At 37.8% G+C, this 27,785-nt stretch overlaps 1 protein-coding gene and 1 long non-coding RNA gene across 3 annotated transcripts in view; one reads left to right on the plus strand and one right to left on the minus strand.

Annotated features, from left to right (window-relative positions):
- The window catches only part of NUBPL (nucleotide binding protein like), a 243,544-nt gene that overhangs the window by 90,809 nt on the left and 124,950 nt on the right, over positions 1 to 27,785 (minus strand). The gene's annotated exons all lie outside the window — the stretch shown is intronic.
- Positions 1,100 to 18,694, plus strand: LOC118501361. The gene is made up of 3 exons (XR_004904001.1): positions 1,100 to 1,560; positions 6,761 to 6,763; positions 18,683 to 18,694. It is a non-coding gene; the product is annotated as an uncharacterized LOC118501361 (long non-coding RNA).

The following is a 27,785-nucleotide window of genomic DNA, read 5'->3' on the forward strand; positions in this document are numbered from 1 at the left end:
CTGCAACCCAAGCATGTGCCCTGACTGGGAATCAAACCAGCAACCCCTTGGTTCATTGGCTGGCACCCAATCCACTGAGCCACACCAGCCAAGGTTACCTTCTCCAATTTAAAGATCACTTTTCCCCCTCATTTCCACTCCATTCCCACTGCTCCTTTCTTGGTAAAATATTCCCTATGTTTCTTCTTTCTCACTCTCCCTATCTAGATGCTAAGCCTTCCCCAAAGTAAGTAACCGAAAGTTTGTTTCTTTAATAACCTTCTGATATATATAGTATCCTTAACCTGGGAAAGGTGAGAAACACAGAGTTATGTGCTAGACAGACAATAGCAACACACATATTTTTCTTTCCCTTAACCTTTCTGATTGCTATGTCTTTGACCTCCTCTCAAAAATACTCTGCTTGTTCCTATACTCAATTGTAAGAATTAGTGTAATACAGTTTCCAGGAAGTTGGTTAGAATGACACCCTAATCATTGTAAATGAGTAGAGATCTGCACTCAGAATTTCAAGGATTATCTGATCCTGGGAAAGACTGCTCTCACTGTTTTAGGCTGATTAGTACCAGGATGATACTATATTACCGTGACATATATGCTTTCAAGCAAACCAGTCATTTCCATCAACAAATCAGGACACCCACTCAATAATCAGGAGTCCTTATGAATCTTAAACTGTATGGGAAATTTAAAATTGAAACCAACAAGCTGACAGATAAAGGATATCACCATAACCCAGATGAAGGAATATTTAGAGTTAATCTGCCCACAAAAGCCACATAAAATACCACAACTACTTTGGTCACAAGCCACTGTAGGGAATCCCTAAAAATTTTATTCTCCAAATCTACTTTTAGTAAGGCATTAACACCTCCTGTTTTTACTTTATTCAATATATCTTCATAATAATTTATAATTTCTAAACACAGACCTTAAACTATATCAATTATACTTTATTTAAATAATCCAAGTATGCTTTGATTTTTTAATAATGAAAACTTGTTTAATAAAAAATTATATATTCAACAGAAAAATTGTTAAAGCTAAAAGTTAAAGGCACATTGAGGAAAAGTCCTATTTAATCCAATTTAAAGGAATTAATTTTACAAATGAATAAAACAAAATTCAAGGAAATTATTTTGAAGGTTTCCATAACTGATAATTTGTAAAAATATTAAGTTGATTATATTTTCCCAGAGAGGAGCAATATTAAAATATAGTGGTACCTAGGTACTCATTAACTTGTTCCGGAACTTGTGAAGAATGCTGAAACCCAACAAGTACTGAACGAATTTTTCCCATAAGAAATAATGTAATTAGAAATAATTTGTGAAATTTCCCCCAAACTTTTTCATTTTACTGGGCTAATATTAATGAGGTTCTTTTGTAATACAGAACATTAAAGCTAAGCAGACATGAATTTTTAAAAAAGCAATCGATTACACAATAAAATAAAATTTAACTTTACTTGACCTGTACTGAAAGGCATTCTTGGCATAATGGGAGGGTGGTAAGGTAGAGGAGGAGGACAGAGGTTAATTGTTGGAAGAGGAGTCCTCTGTTGACAACTCAGATTTAGGGAGTTTCACTAAAAACCTAACTAAAACCACAGTGAGATACCACTTCACACCGGTCAGAATGGCCATCATAAACAAATCAACAAACAACAAGTGCTGGAGGGGATGTAGAGAAAGAGGAACCAACAGTGCACTGTTGGTGGGAATGCACCTGGTGCAGCCACTGTGGAAACAGTATGGAATTGCCTCAGAAAACTAAAAATGGAACTGCCTTTTGACCTGGCAATTCCACTGCTGGGATTATATTCTAAGAACCCTAAAACACCAAGTGATCCTATGCACCCCAATGTTCATAGCAGCACAATTTACAATAGTCAAGTGCTGGAAGCAACCTAAGTGCCCATCATTAAATGAGTGGATCAAAAAACTGTGGTACATTTACACGATGGTATACTACACACCAGAAAGAAAGAAGGTGCTCCTACCCTTCATGACAGCATAGATGGAACTGGAGAGCATCCAGTTCCATCTAACCGAAATAAGCAGTTCCTGCTAACCGAAATAAGCCAGGAAGTGAAAGACAAATGCCATATGATCTCACCTATAAGTGGAACCTAATCAACAAAACAAGCAAGTCAAATATAATCAGAGACATTGAAATTAAAAACAAACTAACAGTAACCAGAAGAGAGGTAGGAGGGGATGATGGAGGGAAAAGGGGGAAGGGTTTTGATGAACAACTACAAAGAACACATGGACAAAACCAAAGAGGGGTAAGATCAAGGGTGGGAAGTAGGTATGGCTTCCCAAGGGTGGAGGGGAGTGGAGGGGGGAAAATGGAGACAACTGTACTTGAACAACAAGAAAAAAAAATAATTAATTAAAAAAGAGAAACTTGTTTCTGTGTTTGAAAATGTTTCTGAAGTGTGACATTGTTTATTAAACAGATCCACATTTCCACTTGCTAGAGCTTTGTCTGCCTGATAACTTTTTCACAAAGTTCTGAACTTCAATCCATTTACCGCACATTACTTTTATCAGTGCCGTAGACACTTCCTCCCTTCACTCCTCCACAACTGAAGAAATTCCCCCAGTCCCTCTCTGTTGCTGCTCCTGTTGAAGTTTCTGCTGCTCCTCAGTGCTAAGTTCTGCTCTATGCTCCTCCACTAACTCTTCAACATCTTCATTGAACTCCAAGACCATGGACTTGCCCAGAGACACAATATGCTCCACTATTGGGCTACCAGTATCATCCTCAAAGCCTTCAAAGTCCCTTGGAGTTACAGCTTCTGGCCATAATTTCCTCCAGGCAGAGCTCATGGTCTTGTAAGAGACTTTCACACCAGGCCTCATCCATGAGAATAACAGTTGAAGATATTAAAATGGTCCTTCCAGAACTCTCTGAGTGTCAACTGTGTATCTGACGTTACTTTAAGACAGCTTTGGAAAAGGACCTTTGTCCAGTTTTTTGAAGGTGGAAATAACCTGCTTGGGCCATAACCTGGTGCAGGGGAGCTGTGTTAGGGGCAAGAACTTTACGATTATGGAACTGCACTCCTCCAGCAAGTCATCCTCTGAGTCTAGACAGTGAGCAGGAGCACTGCCCACAATTAACAAAGCCCTCAGGGGCAGTTCATTTTCCTGAAGATATTTTTTCCCACTGGGGCCAAAAACTTCATTCATCCACTCTATAAAGAACTGCCTCGTCATCAAAGCTTTAGTATTGGCCCTCTATATCTCACTTAACTTCCTTTTTATCACATTCTCTGTAGAAACTTAAGTTTTAAATCCCCACTAGCATTCCCCCACAACAACAGAGTTGGCCTATCCTTCATAGGCTTTGCGCCCTGGCAATGCCTTCTCCTCCTGAGTGACGTAGGTTCTGATAGGCATTTTTTTCCAGGACAAACCAGTTTCATCACAGTTAAACACTTATTGGGGGACAAAACCCTCAACCTCAACATACTCCCTAAATTCAGTGACATAGTTTTCAGCAGCTTCTAGTTGGCACTGGCTGCCTCTCCACGCCTCACCGTACTATGAACGCCAGTTTCCTTTTTAAATTCATTGAACCATTCCTGACTGGCTTTAAACATTTCAGTGCTCTCACCACTGTTCCAGCTTGTCTTTTTGATAGATCAGCATGCAATTAATTGCTTAGCTTTCCCACAAATTATTGCCGCAGAAATGCTTTCACCTGCTGTCTTTCATTAATCGAGATGTAGAGCAATTTTTCAACTTCTTCCAATGTGTGTGGACGTTGCTTACTCACAGACCTTACACCTTTAGCAACATTTGCTGCTTTAATCACTTCCTTATTTCTCACTATTGTCGAGATCATCGTTCTCGGAATCTTGAACATGAGTGATATCAGTCACACCTACACCACTCTCATCCTTAGCTATGATTTTTTTCTTTTTGATAGTGGTTCTTATTAGCTGACTTTTAGGCTTAGTGGTATCACTTTAACCTTTTTGTGACCCATGTTTAGCACTTAAAATGCACAAAAGTACCAGACAGTAACAACGAACATATCGGGGTTCTGTACTGTTCACAAGCCACCATGAGATGGACATGTCAACCTCTGTTTCATCACAAGAGAGCGGTGCTGAGTGGCAAGCATGTGATGACTGATGAAGCACTTTCTCTTTCAGGGTGGCGTGACTCGTACAAGTTCTAGCAAGTGTAATGAGTCCTGAGACAGCACAGAGTGCAGAAACATTCTTTTCTTTTCAAAATGCAACTAGTACCAGGTTTGACCAGGTCTGAAGCTGACAAGTACCGAAGTATGACTATATAAGGTTATATGGCTGTACTAGGATTCAGCAATCAAGTAAATCACTGGCCTAGCCATCAATAAGTCGTAAGTGAAAAAAATACCCCAAAAGTCTATACTAGTTTAAAATACTATTCTCAGTTCTATTAAATAGGCATAAATAGCCCTGGTCAGTGTGACTCAGTTGGTTGGAGCGTGGTCCTATAAATCAAACAGTCGTGGTTTTGATTCCCAGCCAGGGCATGTGTCTGGGTTGTGGGTTCAGTCCTGGTTAGGGCACTTAAAAGAGGCAACCAACAGATGTTTCTCTCCAACATAGATGTTTCTCTCCCTCTCTCTCTCCCTCCCTTCCTCTCTCTCTAAAATCAATAAGCATGTCCTCAGGTGAGGAGATAAATAAATAAATAAATAGGCATATGTCACATATTAATTACCAAAGGCATTTCATGTACTATTAAACACACATATAGTAAAGAAATGTAATAGGTAACCTAAAATTAAAGTACTTACTATATTTAACATGAAGTAATCTTACTTGTCATCTTACAATTTTGAGTGTTGCTAGGGAAATAGATGGCATAAAACTCTCTCAAAAAGTCATCCAAATATTTAAAAATTTTCTTTTGATACATTTTCCTAAAACTAGCAGAGGCATTCATCCACCTCATTAATTCTAGGGGTATTTTTTTCATAGAAAACATTTTCAAAAGTAACAGTTGACATAATATACATGCCCTTTATCTTTTCCCTTCTCAATTTACTCAAGCTAAAACAGTAAGAACTGCATCAACACAAAAGGTCATTCTGCCTAACATTTATTGATCCTGTTGTTATTAGAGTACTTTTTCAGTCATAAGAAAACTATAGAAGGAGCTACCTGGACACTGGCACAACCACTTTTGAAAGGTATTTTTATTACTTCAAAATACAATTTCTGCAAAAATATGACAGTTTTACCGTATCACTGTCATTATCAATTTTTTAAAGTTTACATTCAATATTATTTTGTATTAGTTTCAGGTGTATGGCATAGTGGTTAGACAATCACATACTTTACAAAGTATTATCCTTGATATTTCCAGTACCCATCTGGTACCATATATACTTACTACAAGATTATTGACTACATCCATAGGCTGTATTTTACATCCCCATGCCTATTTTGTAACTACCAATTTGTTGGGAACTGCTTCTTGAGATGTGGAAATGTAGCCCAGCACCCACATGAAAAACCAGTGGGCGGCAAGTCGGCATGCAGGACCATGCCCGTGAAGAAGTTCTCCCTTGGGAAATCAGGTCTGCATTACACCTAGGCTGCTTTGTGACTTGCTCTTGCTAAACCTCTGTCACCCAGAGTTCAGGCAGCAAGCCCTTGCTGCATATCTTTAAAGTAACTTCCTGAAGTCTGTGTTAATTCTCCCAAGGACTGAAGTGTAACCAGACCTGTTACTCTTATCATTCCCTTGCATTTGCAACATTTTTCAATGGACTGAATTTACAAGTTTGGGTCCTAGCAGCCCTTGGGTGCCCCTTCGTCTTAATCTTTATTTGTGTTTTATGATGTATATGGAAGTTGTTTTTCTTGTGATTGCATTTTAAAACAGCAAACAGTAGGTTTCACAGGATTAACAACAACATTTGATTTAAAATACAAAAAAGGGGGAGATGTTGGAAACTGCCCTGCCTGGTTTCAGGAGCTGTAACCCTGCCAAGGCTAAGGCTGAGTGAGCGACCTTCAGATCAGAAGCCACTAAGAAGACAAAGCTTATCTCCCTGGCAGGAGCACAGCTTCTGCTCCTTTTTTCATAACTGGCCCCCAATGCTTGATCAGTTAGCCAATGAGGGGTAAGATTCCCCAAGGGGGTAATGACCTAAGACAGGCATGATCACATGGAGGCCCCAGGGAAGGACTTGGGGGCTACAGCAAAAGGGGGTGATGGACCCTCGCCCCTCAGCTTTGACAAAGCCTGAGTCCTCATTCTGCCTGCGAGAAGTATCCTATCTCTTTCGCTGCCTTACTTCCCCTACCTGACTTAATCCTAAAAAAATGACAGAGGGGAGTGCAGCCCTGTGCCGGAAAGGGCGGGTTTCCACAGGTGATCAGGCCTGAGAAAGAATATATAACTCCTGTGAAACCTGCTTCACTAAGAATGCTCTTAATTAAATGATAAAGGTTGGGCAGGAAATGAGTTTGCTTCCGAGAGTTTTGTAGCCCGTCAGCTAACAGATCCTGACTCAGACTAGGCCCTCCGAGTTCTTTGTATGTTATCTACTGTTTGATCCTTACTGCCTGACAATGATTAATGAATTTTACCTGTATTCCTGGGCAAATTAAAAGCCAATAAAAACCCTGTGAAGGAAGGATCGAGGCACTCTCCTCTTGAGGGAGTGGCCAGGCCACTCCGAGTCACCCTCCCCTTGAGAGGGTAGCCGGGCCGTCCCTTTTCCTCCACACAGGACTCAGTAGTCCGTGTGAATGTCTCAGGTCTCATCCATGATGCCGCAGACACTGTGGGCCGGTATCTGCATCACCAATTTGTACTTCTTAATCCCTTCACCTTTTTTCACCCCCAATTTCCCTCGCTCCTATCAAGCATCAGCCTGTTGTCTGTATCTATGAGTCTGTTTCTATTTTGTTTGCTTGTTTTTATGCTCTTTATATTTCACATAAAAGTGAAATCATATGGTATTTTTCTTTCTCTGAGTGACTTATTTCACTTCACATGATACCCTCCAGGTATATCCATGCTGTCACAAATGGTAAGAGTTCATTCTTTCTCATGGTCATATAATTTTCCACTGTATATATATTCCATTGCATTTTTTTAATCCTCACCTGAGGACATTTTTTCATGGCTTTTTAGAGAGAGAGGAAGGTGGAAGAGAGAGAGAGAAACATCAATGTGAAAAACACCAATTAGTTGCCTTCCTGTAGGACTCAGACAGGGGATCAAACCCACAAGCTGGATATGTGCCCTGACCAGAATCAAACCCACAACCTTTCAGTCTGTGGGACAACACTCCAACCAACTTAGCCACACTGGTCGGGGCATGTTCCACCACTTTTTTAATCCATTCATCTATTGATAGGTACTCAGGTTGCTTCTACATCTTGGCAATAGTAAATAACACTGCAATGAACAAAGGTGTGCATCTTTCTTCTGAATTTGTGTTGGGTTTCTTTGAATATATAACCAAAAGTAAAATTACTGGGTCACAAAGCAGTTCCATTTTTAATTTTTTGAGGAAACTCAACATTTTCCACCGTGGTTGTACCAATCTGCATTCCCACCAACAATGCACAAGGTTTTCTTTTCTCCATGTCCTCATCAAAACTTGTTATTTGTAGATGTAATGATGATAGTCATTCTGACAGGTGAAGTGAAATCTCACTGAAGTTTTAATTTGCATTTCTTTGATAATTAGTGATGAGCACCTTTTTGTATGCCATTTGGCCACCTGTATGTCCTCTTTGGAGAAGTTTCTATTCAGGTCCTCTGCCTATTTTTATATTGGATTGTATGTTCTTTTGATGTTGAGTTGTATGAGTTACTTACAAATTTTGGATATTAACTCTTTATGGGATGTGTCATGGGTGAGTATCTTCTCCTATTCAGTAGGTTATCTTTTTTTGTTGTTGATGGTTTTCTGCATTACAAGAGCTTTTTAGTTTGATGTAGTCCCATTTATTTTTTCTTTTCTTTTACTTACCCAAGGAGATATATCAAGGGGAAAAATGCTAATAAAGGCTATATATAACAAACCCACAGCTAACATCATACTCTTAATGGGGAAAACAAAAAATGTGTCCCTTAAGATGAGAAACAAGACAGGCATGTCCACTTTCACCACTCTTATACAAGACAGTACTGGAAGTCATCACCACAGCAATCAGGCAAGAAGAAATAAAAGACATCCCAATTGGAAAAGAAGTAAAACTGTATTATTTGCAGATAATATGATACTGTATATAGAGAACCCTAAAGACTCCACCAAATAACTACTAGAACTATTAAATGAATTCAGTAAAGTAGCAGGATACAAAATAAATATCCAGAAATCAGTGACATTTTTATACATCAATAATGAACTATTATAAAGAGAAACTAAAAAAAACAATCCACTTAGAATTGCATCAAGAATATCTGGGAATAAATTTTACCAAGGAGACAGAAAGACCTATATTAGAAAATTATAAGACACTGAAGAAAAAAAATGAAGAAGATATAAATAAATGGAAGCATATACCGTATTCACGGATAAGAAGAATTAAGATAATTAAAATATCCATACTACCCAAAACAATCTATAGATTCAATGCAATGTCTATCGAAATACCAATGGCACTTTTCACAGAACTAGAATAAATAATCCAAAAAGTTATGTGGAACCACAAAAGACCTCAAACAGCCACAGCAATCTTAAGAAAAAAAGAACAAAGTTGGACGTATCACAATCCCTGATATCAAACTAAATTACAAGGCCATAGTAATCCAAAAAGCGTGATATTGGCATTAAAAACAAGCAGAGAGCTCAATTGTACAGAATGGGAACCCTGGAAATAAATCCACACCTATATGGTAGATTAATATATGACAGAGGAGGCAAGTATATACAATGGTTTAAAAACAGTCTATCAAAAAATGGTATTGGGCCCTGGCTGGCATAGCTCAGTGGATTGAGCTCAGGCTGCGAACCAAAGCATTGCAGGTTCAATTCCCAGTCAGGGCACATGCCTGGGTTTCAGGTCACGACCCCCAGCAACCGCACATTGATGTTTCTCGCTCTCCCTCTTTCTCCCTCCTTTCCCTCTCTAAAAATAAATAAAATCTTTTTAAAAAAATGGTATTGGGAATTTTTGACAGATACATTAAAAAAAAAAGAAAAAGAAACTAGACTACCATGCAGTGCAAACTTAAAAATAAAAGCTTAAAAACACTTTGTCTTTGTATTCTGAGTTGGCCAAAAGGAATGAGGATAAATTGATATTGGTTGTTTACAAAGCAAAAGGGAACTATATAAAGTTTTCTAAGATGCTATTCTTACAGGTGCTTTTTGTATAAAAATATCTGACTCAGCCAGAGGAAATAAATCACACAATTTTTTTCCTTTCACTTTCTCTAGGTGGTTTTCTCAACCTGGTTCAATGTATGAATGTTAGGCAAATGGTATTAGATTACCTGGAGGCTTGAGCAATACATTATTTATTAACAAGAGTCAATTAAAGAAAAACCTAAGCAAGGGAAGCTGGTCAAACAAATATCTAGTTGTATGGCTGGATAAAAAGCACCTAATCCTTCACACTAACACATCATGACGTGTATTTTACCATAGCAATGAGATGGAAAAGCCTTCCTAACTGTTGGGAACCACCCTGCCTGGTTTCAGAAGCTGTAACACCCCATTGGCTAAGGCTGAGTGAGGGACCTTGAGACCATAAGCCACTAAGGAAACAAAGCTTATCTCCCTGGCAGGAGCACTGTCTCTGTCCACTTTACTTCACCCTGCCTGGCCCCAGTGCATGACCGATTAGCCAATGATGGGTATGATTCCCCAAGGGAGGGAGGACCTAAGACAGGCATGATCACGAGGAGGCCCTCAGGGAAGGACTTGGAGAGCTGTGGAGAAAGGGGTGATGGACCCTCACCCCTCGGTTTTGACATAGCCTGAGTCCTCATTCTGTCTGCAAGAAGTCTCCTAATCTTTCGGCTGCCTTACTTCCCCTGCCTGACTTAAGCCTGAAACGATGCTGGAGGTGGGTGTAGCCCTGTGCTGGAAAGAGTGGGTTCCCGAGGGCGATCAGGCCTAAGAAAGAATGCATAAAATCATATGAAACCTGCTTTGCTAATACCCTCAATTTAAATGATAAGGGTCCAAGCATAAAGTGAGTTTGTTCCCCAAAGTTTTATGGCCCTTAACTATCTGACCCGGACTCAGAATAAGCTCTCAGAGTTCTTTCAATGTTATCTGTTATTGAATCATTTCTGCCTGACAATGATTGATGAGCTTTACATATACACCCTGTATTCCTATTTAAATTAAACACAATAAAAGCCCATTGAGTAACAGGTTCCAGGTCCATCTCCTTTGAGAGTTCGGTGACCTTTCCTCCCCAAGCAGATCATGTCTTGGTAGACTTATTCTCAATCATGGTGGCAGAAGAGGGGACCCTGCAGGCAGAGCCCCCCCCCCCACACCTAACCATATGTATTTATGCAACACCTAAGAAGACTTGCTCCATCCTTATTTAATCAGTGATATCTTATGAATTACTATGGATTAATCCTTGATTTGGTGCCTAGGGAAGGGTTCTGGTGGTTTTGGAGCAACCTGTTGTAGTCGTTGCCTCCCTCAGATTAAGCACTCCGTGTACCACTGTTCCTGCTGCAGCTGCTGCTTCTGATTTTTTAATAGGCTTTATGCAGCCTGCAACTCCTGACATTGCTGAGATTGCTGCAGTTATTCCCTCTGTAACCACTGGTTCTTGCTGCAGAAACTACGGTAGAACTCAGAAGTATGTTTCCCTGCAGCAATCTCCAAAGCCTGGGACTTTTAAGCTCCTTTCTCTCCCAACAGCCTCACATCTGGCTCACTCAGTTGTTTCTTCAGGAATGCTTTTTCCTGGAGCAACTGGGCCTTGATTGCCTGTGCCTTTGCAGCTGTCTCAGTTTGGGATTTGTTTAGCCCCCCACTGTAATGTCTACATTTCTCTCTCCTGTTCTCCTTGAATAGTGAAAAGTCCCTCATTGCCTGCAACCACTGCTTCAGAACGGATTGGATCTTTTCTTTCTGCAAGGACTCTTTTAAGCTCTGAAGTTTATTTCCCATATTTAGAGGCTACTTCTTATCTCCTTCATTCAATCTCCCCACTATTTCCATATATAGCTGTCCCAAGCTTCTCAAGTTGTCTTCTATACACCTCCATTTGGTTGGTCAGGTGTTCCAGTAAGAATTTATTTTTCAGCCTGGACAAGTAACTGCAGTGACTAGCTGCCTGGTGTCCTCCATAAGCAGTTTTTACTGGATCTGAGCTTCTTTCATTTGCTTGTTCAGTTTCTTCATTTCCCCTGCCTTTGTTGGCCTCAAAAACTTACTTATTAAATGAAGATACGATGTAGGGGAACTACTGGAATCCTCAGCAAACTTGCTCCAGGAATCAAAGAATTTATCCCCAGGTACTGGCATAGTTCACCGAGACTGACTGATGAGGAGGAGTTAGTGTCAAGGGCCGTGACATGTGGAAACAGCATCCCTGTGTGGCAAATTTTCACATATTTCTGAGTTCTGGGCTCAGTGGGTCTCTGTACTACCTAGCAACCCCTAGGGTTGCACCCCTCTCCAGTCCTGGCCAGTCCAGCACTGAGCAGCTTAACCTCCTAGCCTGATAAGCCCTAGCTGTCAGTTCTCCAGTGGCTCTGGGGGCCAAAAGGGAAATGCACTCTCTTTTTCTCGAGCCTATGGCTTTCCTGAGAACCTGAGCTTTGCCCTTCCTGGGCCCACCTACAAACAGTGAATGCCTCTTTATCTTGGCCCCTCCAAGCCTTCCTCCCAGTGCCTCCACTTCCCCAGTTGGCTCCCTAGTATCCTGGATCAGGAAGATGCTCTGTATTCTTTGGCTTTCCACTTTCGAGCCAGTTCCAGCCAGTTCTAGTCTCTTTCACAGCCCCAAAGGTTGTGGAAGTCTCTCTAGCCACACAGCATCTCTATGGTAGTGGCCCCAACTAGGAAGAAGATATAGCACAAGCAGCTGAGCCACAGGCTTAGGGGTCTTGAGCTTGGAACCCACTGTGTCTGTTGGTGTTACGAAGGGCAGGCTCTACATAAATTACCCTCTAAAGTAGCAATTTCTTCATGGCATGAAAAAATTACTATAATCAGTAAAATACGAGCAAATTAAATTTTAGGATGAGAAGTCATTCTGCAGACAGTGATTCTCACTTAAAGAATGGAGTCTTATCAAGTAAGACAATTACTTTTCTTCTCATGCCTTTTTTCCCCTCTTCATGTCAGTAATGAAGGGAGGTTGTCAACCACTGGAAGACCTCGGAGAAATCAAGAAAAAATGGAATTATGACAATAAACAAAAAATAGAGCTTTTGAACAGGAAAAGGAATAAGGAATTGAGAATTGGTACAGATATGTAGACATGTGAAGTAGATGGGAGAAACTAAGAATTTTCTGCCACTCTAACCCTGGATGCTCTGGGCACCCTGAAGAACAGTATCACAGAGGCACTTAGGAGTTCATCTGTTAAACACCGTGACACATTAAACAACAGTTTCTATTTTCAGAAAAATTTCTATATGGGCTCTCACACAATCTTCCCCAGTTCCTGAAAAGTATTTTCTCTCTAAGCTTAGCAGACTTGGGCAAAAGAATGCCTTCCTCATCCAGGAAATCTTTGGGTCAGAAAAAAGCAGCATTAACAGCCAGATGAGAACACATACTGTAAATTTAAAATGGCACTGATCTGAATAATTATGTAATTTTCCCCTGGAATATTCAGCAACCTTGCCATGGAAGTGGGGAGACTGAACTGCAACTCTGATAATAAGGATGGGCATCTTGAAAACAAGGAGGACAATGATGAGAAAGTCATTTAAAGGGTGATGATGAACTTCAGGTTCAGCAAAAGGTATACCGTAAGTAGGCAGCTAATGGACTCAGAGAAAGTAAAGATGTCAGGATCTGGAGCTCTCAATGAGGATAAACAGAGAGCAAGGTCCATTAAGTGAGGGGTGAGAAAGCTAGAAGATTAAATTCAGAGTAGGACTCTGAAGTATAAGATTTAAAGGTAGGAAAATCCTAGTAATAACGAAATCTATCTAAGACTATGGGAATGAACTGCTGAAAGGGAATGGAATGAAAATAAAATTTATAGAAGTTGAGATGAAAGAATTAAAAGAGATGGCCCAAGATAGTATGGAAAGACAGCAAGCCAGCTGCCAAAGCTCTTGATAAGTATTGAGGGCTGGTCTAAATCCTAGGTAGTATTAACTATGTGGTCCAAAGGCATCACCTAGGAGCTTGTTAAGAATGCAGAATCTGAAGCCCCACCCCAGGCCTGCTAAATCAAAATCTGGCTGATTTGTGGACAGAGTCAAGTTTGAGAACTTAATAAATATAAGTATATGGCTAATATACAATAGAAAAGACAAAGACAGAAGTGGATCGTCCATGGCATGAGCTTTGAAAGAGAAGTGAGGGTTTTTTTAAATACAATGGTTAAGGAACACTGATTTTATAATATCAATGGAGAATTAGGCAAATTCTAAGAGTAAATAAGGATCACACATATTCTTTTAATATTTTGATATGATTTTCCTATCACCTTGCTCCACATTTCTTCAAGCTTATATCTTCTGTCTTAGGCTTTGCTTTGTATTCATATATACACACACATATATACAGCAGAACATCAATTCTTGAACTTAATTCATTCTGGGAAGGTGTTTGAGAGGTCATTTATTTGAAAACCAAATCCCATTTGTCTGTCACCTGAGAGATGCATGACTGATCCACCATACACATATCAGCATGAAAGGGTTGTTGGGTCAAGAACCAAAGTTTTGTTTGACATCCAAGACTGTGTGTGTGTGTGTGTGTGTGTGTGTGTGTGTATGAACAACCTGGTCAAGAATGGAAGTATTCAAGATGGAAGACATCTGAAAACTGAGGTCTGACTGTACCCACATTCACAAATGTCTCTGACCTAACTGACAGACATTGTTCTCAAACTCTACATAGTGTATCCAATCTTGTTAACAGATCAGTTCCATGTATAATAGAAATATTGTTTGCCTAACCTCCAAAGTTTTAAAACGGAATATAAATGATCACATATTATAGAGTATATTTTTCCACCATTCTTTTCCCTGAAGTCCTACTTTATGAGACAAGGAATGGATACACCTACTCAACAAAACATAATATTGAAGAATACCTATTCACAAATCACTACTGGAAAGACTTCAATGAAACAGAAAAATTGGAGGAGAAAAGGGCACGAGTGAGTGGAAGCCATACTAACCTCCACCCAGGACCAACTGGGAATTACAACTAAACTGAGGAGAAATCACCCAGAACAAACAAATAACAGAGTATATAAAAAAAAACAGGAGTGGGGAAAAGAGGAACTGTTAAGAAACACCACCCCAGTGCACACACTCAATGAATCTGAGATCCAGACTCACAACATCTAGTTTGTTAAAAAAAAAAAAAACCCTCATGCAGAAAGAAAGAAAAAAATCACTGATTATAGTACTGTGAGGGTTGTAGCCTCTGGTGAAGCAATTCCTAATTAGTGAACAACCCGTGTAACTACCCACGTCTTATCTCAGCCCTCCAAAGAATTAGAATCTCATAGTGTTTTCTTTCCTGAGTAACTGACAGAGTTCCCATTTGCATTTGTGATATAGCCTGAAGGTAAAATAAGTCAAAGTAATTTAGGTAAAACTAAATATATTAAATACCTTGTTCAGAATATGTGAATTTATGATAGTAAGTAGTGACAATAGCTATTTTTAAAGTTGACAAATAGCTATTTTTAAAAACCACCAAATGCTCAAGTGTTATATTTAAATGTAAAGGTAATCATGCAAAACTTATAGTAGGTCAGCACTGAAACATTACATTGATTTCTTAAGTAATAAGTGAGCTTATAAATAAAAAATAAAGAGCATTTTTTAAAAATTATACATAGAATAAACAAAAAGGAAGAGATGAAAGGTCCATGAGCTCAAATTGCCTATACTCTTTCTATAATGGGAGAAAGAAGTCATTCGACTATTAAATGCAACATGAATAGGATAATTTAATCATTATGGTAGTGAGTGCAGAATATATCCTAATAAGAAGATGCGTAAGTAGGATACTTATGGTGAACATTATCAAAGATTAGAGTAATAATCATACATATGGTCTACTTGATTTATGACCAAGGTGCCATTGTAATTAAGGGTGGGAACAATTGGATATCCATATGGAAAATACAATTAACCTTCACCCTTCTTTCAGATTCTTTCAAAAATTAATTTGAGAGGGATCATAGACCTAAATGTGAAAGCTGAAATAATTAAGCTTCTAGAAAAAATATAGGAGAATATTTTTATAGTCACTAATATATTTCCTTTGTTCATTCTGCTACTGAGGCACTTAATGGGCTCAAAAACTTTAAAAAACAATTAAATAAGCCATAAAACCATAGGTCTATAGGATCAGAATCTTCAAACATCTAGCTTCTTTGAACCGAGATTAAGCAGATCAATTTTATAAACAGTCTTTGGGACCTTTCAACGGGGAGTGTGATCACACTTTTCTCAAAAAGCTACTGCCAAGCACCTGCCCTGTATACCTTTTTTTTCCTTATGATATCGGTAATGGCATTGGTACTTGTTGTAGTTATTAATATAAGATCATTTATTCATGAAGAGGCTGTCCAGAGCTTTTATTTTAAGAACAAGAACAAGCCCTCCCTCCATGTTTATCTAATATATCTATAGGGGAATATTTTTGTGAGTAGGGTAGGAAAATATTTCTTAAATAATACACATAAATCTAAAAGAAAAAAGTTGATAAACTAGACTTAAATACAAGCCAAAGATTAAGGGAAGTTATTTGCAAGACATCTGACAAAGGGCTCATATGCAAAATATATAGTGAATTCCCATAGATCAATAAGAAAAAGACAATGCAATTTTTAAATGGACCAAAAAAAAAACAAAACCCAACCATTAACAGGCACTTCACAAAGAAGGTTATCCAGATAGCCAATGAGCATTACTCAACAGGGAATTGCATATTAAAATCCCAGAAAGATGATATTACAACCTAGCCAAAAGAATTGCAAAGACAGAGACCATACTAGGTGTTGACAAAGATGTGGAACAGAGTTTCCCAACATTAATGGTTGGAGAATGCATCAGTACAACCACTCTGTAAATTGTCTGGCAGAAAAAAATTAAATTACACACACTCCAAAATCCAGCAATCCCACTTCTAGGTATATACCAAAAAGAAATAAATGTACCTGTATACAATGAAGCATATATAAAATGTTTATAGCAGCATTATTCATAGTAGCCCCAAACAAGAAACAATCCAAACACCAACAGAAGAAAGGATACATTTTAGTATACAATGCAATGGAATATTATTTAACAACAAAAAGAAAAAACTGAGGAGGGAGTAAGATAGTAGGTAACATAGGAGGTTCCTGAACTTCCCTCCTCCCATGGACATACTGAATGTCCAGCTACTCACAACCAATTCCCCTTAAGTGAAATCCAAAACCTAGCTGAATGATTCCTACATATCAGGTGAATGAGAAAAGGCCCATATTGAAACGGGAGGAAACGCTGAGGCATATTCTTGCTATAATCTCCATCCATAGCATAATGCCAAACAGTTGGGAGAGAACCCCAAACTCCCAGCTTCTCCCTAAGAAGCAAAGCAGACTATACATCTAGCACCCGAATTTTTGCAGCTGCTGCAAAAGGAAAAGGACCCCAGACCAAGTGACTCAGGTAACCAATGAGAACTTCATTCATGTGGTCACAGAGGACTGTAACAAACAAAGCAGTTCTCAATAGAGTACATATAAGCCCTTGAAGATCTATCTCTCCAGAGTTCAGTGCACAGGGAACAGGTAAAAACACCCATCTTCCAATCTTTCAATGTAAGGGGTCTGACTACATATTTTACAAGCTACTGCTTGAGGGCCTAGCTTCTAGCACTGACTTAGGGTCTAGTTGTGATCCTCCCCAGAACCAGTGGGCACTTCTTGACTTCTCCCTGTGACTCAATCCAGCAGTGAAAGAGCTTATCTGCATCTCTTTGGAAGGAGCGTGTACACATTTCTATTGCCCAAGCTTTTATGCCACCCATTTGAGGGACAGCTCCCCAGAACACCTGGCTCCTATAGCCAACAAAGCTTGTATCCACAAGTCCCACAAGGCAGTGAGTACTCTTTATAGCAAAAAAAAAAAAAAAAAGCAGTTTTTAAATGGGTTCAGAAGCAGCAATACATCCAGGCTAAGCCAAGAAGGAGATGGCAAAAATGCCCATCTCCCAATTTCTCCATTTCCAGATGCAGACAGGGAATCTGGCTTCTAATCAGCCTGCACCTAGGTGTTGACTGTGATCCTCCCCTTTGGGACACTGATGGGTCTCATATGTACAGAACTTATATGTACAACCCATGGACGTGAACTAAGAAGGGGAAGGATGGAGGGTGAGGGAGTGCAAGACAGTGGGGGATAAGGAGGAGAAAAAATTGGGATAACTGTAATAACATAATCAATAAAATATACTTAAAGAAATGAAAGAGGAGACATTACATCTGATAACACATAAATAATAAGGATCATAAGAAACTACTATGAACAGATATATGCCAACATTAGATAAGCTAGAAGAAACAGATAAATTCCAAGAAACACACAAATTCCTAGAAACACACAACCACCAAGACTGGATCATGAAAAAAAAATAAAATCTAAAGAGTCCAATTACTAGTAAAGAGACTGAATCAGTAATCAAAAACTTCCTCAAAAATTAAAGTCCAGAACTGGCTTCACTGGTAAATTCTACCAAATACTTAAAAGATAATTATTGCCAATCCTTCTCAAAATCTTCTAAAAAAACTGAAGGGAACACTTCCAAACTCATTTTATAAGTCAGATATTACCCTGACACCAAAACCAGACAAGGACACTATCAGGAAAGAAAATTATAGGCCAATAACACAGATGTAAAAGTCCTCAACAAAACAGAGGTAAACCAAATTCAACAGTATATTAAAAGAATGACACACCTTGATCAAGTGGGATTTATTACTAGGATGCAAGGATGACTCAACATAAAATAATCAATGTGATACACCACATTAACAAAATAAAGAATAAAACTCTTAGGATCATCTCAGTAGATGCAGCAAAAGTTTTTGACAAAATTCAACATCCATTCATGATAAAACATTCTCAATAAACTGGGTAGAGAAGAAAGGTTTGTCAACACAATATAGGCTATATATTGTAAGACCACAGTTAAGATCAAACTCAATGGTGAAAATTTGAAAGCTTTTCCTCTACTATCAGAAAAAAACATAGGGTGCCTATCTCACCCCACTTTTATTCAACATAGTACAGGAAGTCCTAGTCAAAGAAATTAGGCAAGAAAAAGAAATAAAGGGCACCTGATTCCAAAAGGAAGAAATAAAACTGTTTGTTTGCAGCTGACATAATACTATACAGAGAAACCCTACACCTGCACCAAAAGTGTCAGAACTAATAAACAAATCCAGTAAAGTTGCAGGATACAAAGTCAATGTAGAAAAAATCCATTGCACATCTATACACAAACAAAAAACTATTCAAAAAAAAAAACCAAGAAAACAATTTCATTTACAATAACATTAAAAAATAAAATAGGAATAACTTTAATCAAAGATGTGAAATATCTATAACAGAAAATTATAAATATTGATGAGACAAACGGGAGATGATAAATAGATATTCTATGTTCATTAATTGAAAGAATATTGCTAAAATATTCATACTACTCAAAGCAATCTACAGAATCAATGCAATCCCTACCAAAATTCCAATTCCAATGGCATTTTTCACAGAACTAGGACAACTAATTCTAAAATTCTAATGGAACCACAAAAGACCCTGAAAAGCCAAGGCAATCTTGTGAAAGAAGAACAAAGCTGGAGATATCATTCCCCCTGATTTCAAAATATACTACAAAATGATAAAAACAGTATGTTATTAGCAAAAAGAGACACACAGATTGATGAAATAGAACAGAGAACTCAGAAATAAACCCATGCTTATATAGCTAATTATTTATTATAAAGGAGGCAAAAATATACAGTGAGGAAAGGACAGTTTATTCAATAAATGGTGTTGGGAAAACAGAATAGTTACATGCAAAAGAATGAAATTGGACCACTATCTTATATCATATACAAAAATTAATTCAAACCAGATAAAAGACATAAATATAAGGTCTGAAACCATAAAACCTAGAGAAAACATAGGCAGTAAGCTCCTTGACATCAATCTCAGTGATATTTTTTAGATCTGACTCCAAAGGGAGACAACAGAAATGAAAATAAACAAGTGGGAATATATCAGAATAAAATGCTTCAGCACAGAGAAGGAAACCATAAACAAAACCAAAAGGCAACTTACTAAATGGGAGAAGATATTTCCAAATCATATATCCAATAAGGGGTTAATATTTTTTTAAAAATTTAAATTATACAACTGAAGAGCAAAAAAACAATCTAAAAATGGGCAGAGGATCTGAACAGACATTTTTCTAAAGAAGATATACAGAAGGCCAACAGACACATGAAAAGATGTTCATTATCACTAATCAGGGAAATGCAAATCAAACCACAGTGAGATACCACCACATACCTGTCAGGTTGGGTATTACCAAAAGACAACAAATAACAAATGTTGGTGAGGATGTGGAGAAAAGGAAATTCTCATTATGTTGGTGGGATTGTAAATTGGTGCAACCACTATGAAACAGTATGGGGGTTCCACAAACAGTGAAAAATAGAACTATATAATCCAGCAATTCCACTTCTGATTACCTATCTGAAGAAAATAAAAATGCTAATTTGAAAAAATACATGCACCTCATGCTCACTGTGGCATTATTTACAATAGCCAAGATATATAAAATTCATAAATGCCCATCAATAGATGAATGGATAAGAAAGATATGGACTTCTGCATTTAATTAGACCTACATAGTCCAAACCTGGGTTTTGCAAGGGTCAACTTTTTTGATCCACCACTGGGGACCCACAGATGCAGAAGGCACACTGTAGTCAAAAGTTATACAACAGCATGGATGGAACTGGAGAGCATTACGCTAAGTGAAATAAGCCAGGCAGTGAAAAACAAATATCACATGATCTCACCTATAAGTGGAACCTAATCAATAAAACAAACAAGAACCAGAGACATGGAAATAAAGAACAAACTTACAGGGACCAGAGAGGAAGGGGGCAGGGGATAACATGGGAAAGAAGGGGAACATGTACAAAAGGCCCATGCACAAGGACAATGGGGAGAGGAATGTCTTTGGGAGCAGGGGTTAGATGGGGCAGGAGAGAGCAATGGCAAGGCAAGGGGGGAATGGGGACAACTGTAACTGATCAACAGTTAAAAAAGTTATACCCAGATTTTTGACTGCACAAAGAGAGGATTGGCACCCCTAATCCCCATATTGTTCAAGGGTCAACTGTATATATACAATGGAATACTGCTCAGTCATAAAAAAGAATGGAATATTACCATTTGTGACAATACATATGGTCCTTCAGGGTATCATGCTACGTTAAATCAGTCAGTAAGAGAAGGACAAATACTACATGATTTCACTTATATGTGGCATCTAAAAGAAAAAAAAAATCCAGACTCTGAGGTATAGAGAGCAAGTTTTTTTCCTACAGTGTCAGAAATAGAACATCAAAGCTTTCAATGTTGCTCTATGAACAGGGATGTGAGCTGGATTAATTGGAAATATGGAGAAGAAAATGGCTGAGTAAGGCATAAGTCACCATGCTACTGACTCAAGAGGGAGTAAAAGGTGGCCTGAGGACCAGTAAGAATAAGTCAAGATGGAGACATAAAGGAATATAGGGCATTGCCCTGGCAATGTGATTTTAGCTATCACATTAGAGCAGTGGTCAGATTAAAGAACTTGGTGGTATGCATTTCTTTTTTAAATAGAGGGTATTTAGCAAGGAGAAGGTACAGAATTTGAAGATTTGTTTTTGGTCCCATTGACCCATCTAAAACAAAGGGCTCTCTCTGGCATTGAATTGATGAACTATGCTCTACATCATTACAACCTAAAAAATATTTCCAAAGTACAGGAACAGGTTAATGCCACACTAGCACAGAAAGCTTTCACTAAAGTGGCAGTGTCACTTAATGCATGGTAAGGTAGCTCCTGTGGACATGTGTCCTTGTACAGGATCTTAGGTCCTCAACAAAGGATTTACAGCAATGTACTCTGAAGACCATCAAGTGAGGTCTGGGACCCTCTGAATATGTGGTGCTGGGGGACAGGCTCCTCTGGGGAACAGGTTAGTAGCTGATTGAATGAGATGTAATCTCTGCACTAAAAATGGAGGTGCTGAGAGTGAGAGGGAATCTACTGCCAAGCCCAACAGATATTGCTCATCAGAGAAAAAAGAACTCCTCCTGAACCATATATATCCTTCCACTTTTTATAAGACATGCTAATCTTATGGGACCACCACTGTATGTGCAGTTTATCACTGACTGAAACATCATTATGTGGCATATGACTATAAGGCCTTGAGAGGTACAGTCTATGTTTTTGATTAAAAGGATGAGAAATATAGAATAGGTAAATGAGTCGCCCAGAGTCTAACCTAAATAACTGTTTTTGAAATTGTAAAAGCTGAAGGAGGAAGAAGTAGAGCAAAGTCAGCGTAAGTATTAGCAGAACCTGTGCCCACCTTCCTTTCAACACAAATGTGTAGTCAGCTTGAATTCAAAATTCCATTCTTTGCTCATATCATGAATTTGACTAAATTGTGGATCAGATTCAGAATAAATTCTGTGGTTGCTTTTTGAAGAAGGTGAGAAAAGGAGAAGTGTTATTTCTGAATATTATTTGCAACAGTGAATAGTTGTCACAGTGCTATTTGATCATGGACTTTCAGAGCACAGGGAATGCCCAGGAATTTGGTCTCACAGCTGTTCAGTTATAAACTGACATTTGACAGCAGTCTGTGAGCCTCTCATGAGCAAAGTGTTCTTTGTATCCATTCCTGGTACCTACCTCAGGGTCTGGCATATGTTACTGAGTAAATGTTTTAATTATTTGATCAAATGTAAGAAGAGAAATTATAAGGGAAAAAAAACTTGAGTAATCTATGGACAAAGTTAAATAAGTAAAAATTAACATTAACAATAGTATCCATTTTAGAAGTGAAAGCACAGGCCTGGCCAAGTGGGTCAGTTGGTTGGAGGTCACAGGTTTGATCCCCAAATCAGAGCACATGTCTATGTTGTAGGTTCGTCTCTAGTTGGGGGAGGCAGGTATGGGAGGCAACCAATGGATGTTTTTCTCACATCAATGTCTCTCTCTCTCCCCTACTCTCTCTTTTCCTCTCTCTCTAAAATCAATAACCACATCTTCAGGTGAATATTAAAAAAGTTCAAGATGCACAAAAAGAATAATGACTCTTAAGTCAATTTTATTATATAAACTAAGGATGGAATTTGGAAATCAAAGTGGCTTGTTCCATTTCTAGTTCTTTGCATTGAATGTCTGTGAAACTCTTCTTTGCACTTTCCACTTTTTAACATTCCACATTGCATTGTGAATTGTTTCTTCTAACCCAGGGGTGTCAAACTCATTTTCACCAGGGGCCACATAAGCCTCACAGTTGCCTTCAAAAGGCCAAAATAATTTTAGGACTTTATACATGTAACTACTCCTTAACTGTTAAGGAGTTGAAATTACATTCAGCCCTTTGAAGGCAACCGTGAGGCTGATGTGGCCCCTGGTGAAAATTAGTTTGATGCCCCTGTTCTAAGCTATCTTTTGGTTCACTAATTCTCTTTTCAGTTGTATTGCCTGCATGCTTGACAATGTATTTGAAAAAAATAAACTAATGCATTGGACAATAGCATCCTCCTCCATAGAGAACTTTCATTGTTTCTCTCAGAGCTACCAGTCCAAGACTGTCTTAATCCAAGTTCTAGACTTAAAATTCCCTAATCTAACAGATGATGGGAAGCAGTGCTGCAAGTTCTTAGGAGGGCTAGGCTAAAATCAGTTCATTTCTATTCTAGGGACTCACTATTTCATGGTTCCGGCTCAGAGTAAGGGGCAAACTATTCTTGGCAGACTCCAGGCTTTGGCTTATACCCTAGTCTTCTGAGGCATCTGAAAGCAGAGCTCAGTTTCAAAGCTGGTAGGATATGATAACCAAAATCCTCAAAACAAAAGTAGTTTTGAAAAAATAAACTCATGTCTATGAGTTCTTATCTACTCCCAGATGTTTCTAAAGCTTTTTTTTTTCATATTTTATCCAGCTTTTTTAGTTGCTCTTAACAGGAGTGTCAGTCCAAATTACCTAGATTGCACATCATATAAACAGAATCTTGTTTGTTCTAAGTCATTAAACCTGTAAATTGGGAATAAAAGGAAATGTCCTTAACTTGCTAAAAGGATCAGTAGAAGTGTACAGCAAATACCATACTTAATAGTGAAAGAAAAGAAACACTGCCATCGATATCTTCTATGATACAAGGTGATTCAACTGGTGATGCTAGACAATGCAATAAGAAAAATAAAACAAGAGGTATAAACACTACAAAAGACAGGACTACCTACCCAGCTTTGAAAAGCTTTGGGAATAAATAACACTGTTAAGATAGCCAAATGAAAGAAAAGAAAGAGAGAAAGAAAGGAAGAGAGAAAATAAACAGAAAAATAAAGTTCCTAAGACAACAGCAATTACTAATTTTAAAATTATATGCCTGTGTGCCCTGGCCAATGTAGTTTGGTTGATTGGAGCATAGTCTCGTAAACCAAAAGGTCATGGGGTTCAACTCCCAGTCAGGGCACATGCTAGGTTGCAGGTTTGGTCTCCAGTCAGGACGTGTGTGAGAGGCAACTGATTAATGTTTCTCTCTCACATTGATATTTCTCTCCCTCTCTCCCTCCCTTCCACTCTCTCTAAAATCAAAAAGCATGCCCTCCAATAAGGATAAAAATAGATGTGTGTGTGTGTGTGTGTGTGTGTAAAAAGATTCCATTAATGTAGAAACAGAGTTTATATTTGCTAAAGTAATATGAATTTTTCATTTTTGAGTTCCACTAAACATAAAAACATATTATATTTTTTAAAGCTTTATTTTATTCTCATTTGAAAGAGAGGGGAAGGGAGAGAGAGAGAGAAGCATCAATCAGTTGCCTCACATGCTCCAACTGAGGACTGAACCCACAACGCTGGCACATGCCTTGATTGGGAATTGAACCAGCAATCCTTCAGTTATAGGACAACACTCCAACCAACTGAGCCACACTGGCCAGTGCTAAAACACATATATTTAAGTGTAGGTTTCTGTGTTATAGATCATTTATAAGAGGGTAATAAACCTTTGGAATATTAATTAAATTTGACCAAAATAAATAATTGCTATTTATTTTGTGTTTGCTTACTTGCACATTATATTAATTAAATTTGACCAAAATAAATAATTGCTATTTATTTTGTGTTTGTTTACTTGCACATTATCTAACTCCCTTACTAGATTATATAAAAAGATAGGGACTATGCCTGTTTTGTTTATTATTCTATCTTCTGCATAGAATATCTGGTATACAGGAGGTAAAATATATATATATACACACACACACACAAACACACATATTTGTTGAATAATTATAAGTAAATAAATTCATTCAATTTCTGATCCTTAAACTCCTAATGTTTTAAATTGTGTATAAAGCTCTATGCTAATCAAAGTTCAGCTTTTATACAGGTAATAAATTTATAAGAGCATATCAAAATCTCAAGTACAAAATAAGTAATATCTTTGGCTTTCAAGTGGTTTTAAAAGTAATTTGAAAGAATGAAATAATAGATAATGCTACTGAGATAAAAAAGACATCTCACAAAAAAAAAAAAAAAGAGGAAGGGGCACAAATCAACCAGGTTAGTGACTGCAAAGTAATGCCACTCCAGAAGGGACAAGGAGAATAAGAACTTCGACCCTTAGTCACTACACAGTTATTTACTTTCTCAACCACAGAGCTATCTCCAGAATTTCATTATAGCTGATGCCTTTGCAAGTTTCTCTGTTCACAGTAAACCTGAGTCTGATTTCCTACAGGCTTTATAAAGGCACTTTCATGTTCTAAGGTGGTTCTAACAAAATACTTAATGCATATACTAAGTAAATACTTTTCAAATAAATTTTTCAAAAATTTTATAGCACAACACAGTAAAAGAAACAAGCCCATTTAGGTGCCTATCAGTTTCCATTTCCTCACTTGGGTTTATGGGAAATAAATAAATAAATATCAAGTAAAAAGCACCGGAATCCACTAAAAATATGAGTGTTTTAAATGCTGTGACACAAAGTAGTAGAAAATACTACCTTCAATTTTTCCCTCTATAATATAACAAAATCTGAATTTCAGCTGACAACTTCTAAACTAGGTTTCAGCCCAAAGCAATTTAGAAATAGACAAGTCAGAAACTCCTTAAGAATAAATTAGGGTTATAACGGAAATGCTGACAGATGCTTCTTTATAATAATGGCTGGTTAGACTATTATATTTCAGAAATTACTATATCACAATATGTATGTAAGTACTATATGTTAAAATGCAACAATGCCTAACTTATAATTAAATCATGACCATGAATACTATTCAGTAAAATGTTATATAGAAAGTGTGATACAACAAGAAAATATACTGTTAAAATATAATGCAAGCAAGGATTTATTAGAACATTCCTTTTAGAAACTTTAAACGAGGAAATTTCAACATAAACACTAGGTAGAGAAGTCAAGAAGTACAAACTCAGTACAACCTAAAAATAACTAGCTTACAATGTGACAGGTATATACCATAATTATGTGTAAAATTGTATCTGCCATAAGATGATCATACTCCTAAACTAAGACCAAAATGTAAAATTTAATATATATATATATATATATATATATATAACTTTTAAAAATCCTTAGTATTCCTGCTTCTATAGTCATTGATCAGCTGCTCAGCTTTCTGCTCCTGCAACCTTTTCTGCAATTACACCTCATGCTGTCATTGTCTTTGATAGTTACAAGCAACCATTTCCATCAACCCCTGCTTTTGAACCACCACAGCTATACTACAATATACAATGGTTGTGAAAGCAATCTGGGGCTAAAGACCCAGCATAAACACTTCTACTACCATCAAAAAATTATGCTAATGATGAAGGCTAGAGAGGAGAGGTAGGGGGCCTGGAAGAAAGGGGTAAAGGGGTAAAATGAACATCTGTAATAATATCAGCAATCATAAATAAATAAATAGAAATACACAGTAAGCCTTCATTTACTGAGAAGTTAAAATTGAAGAATCAATTTCATTATAACCCTTTACAATGTAAGGGGTCCTCTCAAAGAAATATGGTCCAAATGAAAGAACAGATCAAAACTCCAGAAAAATAACTAAGCAAGGAAGAGATAGCCAACCTATCAGATGCACAGTTCAAAATACCAGTAATCATGATGCTCACAGAAATGGCTGAGGACTGTCACAAAATACAGGAAGAAGTGAAGGCTATGAAAAGTGAAATAAAGAAAAATATACAACAAAGCAACAGCGAAGGCATGGAAATTGGAACTCAAATCAATGATTTGTAACAAAAGGAAGAAATAAACATTACTTGAACAGAATGAAGAAAGAAGAATTCAAAAACTGAGGAGAGGATTAGGAGCCTACAGGACAACTTTAAACATTCCAACATCTGAATCATAGGGGTGCCAAAAGGAGAAGAGGAAGACCAAGAAATTAAACACTTACTTGAACAATGAGGGAGAGCTCCCTCAATCTGGCAAAGGAAATAGACTTCCAGGAAGTCCAAGAAACTCAGAGTCCCAAAGAAGTTGGACCCAAGGAAGCACACACCAATGCACATCATAATTACATTGCCCAAGATTAAAGATGAGGACAGAATCTTAAAAGCAGCAAGAGAAAAGGAGACAGTTACTTACGAAGGAATTCCCATGAGACCATCAGCTAATTTCTCAAAAGAAACCTTGCAGGCAAGAAGAAGCTGGGAAGAAGTATTCAAAAGTCATTAAATGCAAGGACCTACATCTAAGATTACTCTATCCAGCAAAGCTATCATTTATAGTGGGAGAGCAGATAAAGTGCTTCCCAGATAAGGCCAAGTTAAAGGAGCTCATCATCACCAAGTCCTTATTATATGAAATGTTAAAGGGACTTATCTAAGAAAAAGAAGATCAAAACTCTGAACATTAAAATGACAATAAACTCACAACCTCCAACAACTGATCCTAAAAGAACAAAAACAGAAATAAACTGAGCAGACAACTAGATCAGGAACAAATTCACAGAAAGGGAGATCAGATGGAGGGTTATCAGTTGGAAGGAGGAGAGCAGAGAATGGGGGAAAAGGTACAGGGAATAAGAAGCATACATGGTAGGTACACAGTAGACAGGGGAGTCTAAGAATAGTATGGGAAATGAAAAAGCCAGAAACTTTCATGTAAGACCCATGGACATGAACTAAGGGGGGAGGGGATGTTGGTGGGGCAGGATGGAGAGGGTTAAGGGGGAAAAATGGGACAATTTTAATAACATAATCAATAAAATATACTTAAAAATAAAATATAAAAGAAAAAGAACTTAAGGCAAAGAGAACTGAAGTATGCAGATGACCTCCAAGAACAACT

The sequence above is a fragment of the Phyllostomus discolor genome, chromosome 1 (genome assembly GCF_004126475.2).
Source record: "Phyllostomus discolor isolate MPI-MPIP mPhyDis1 chromosome 1, mPhyDis1.pri.v3, whole genome shotgun sequence".
NCBI classification, from domain to species: Eukaryota; Metazoa; Chordata; class Mammalia; order Chiroptera; family Phyllostomidae; genus Phyllostomus; species Phyllostomus discolor.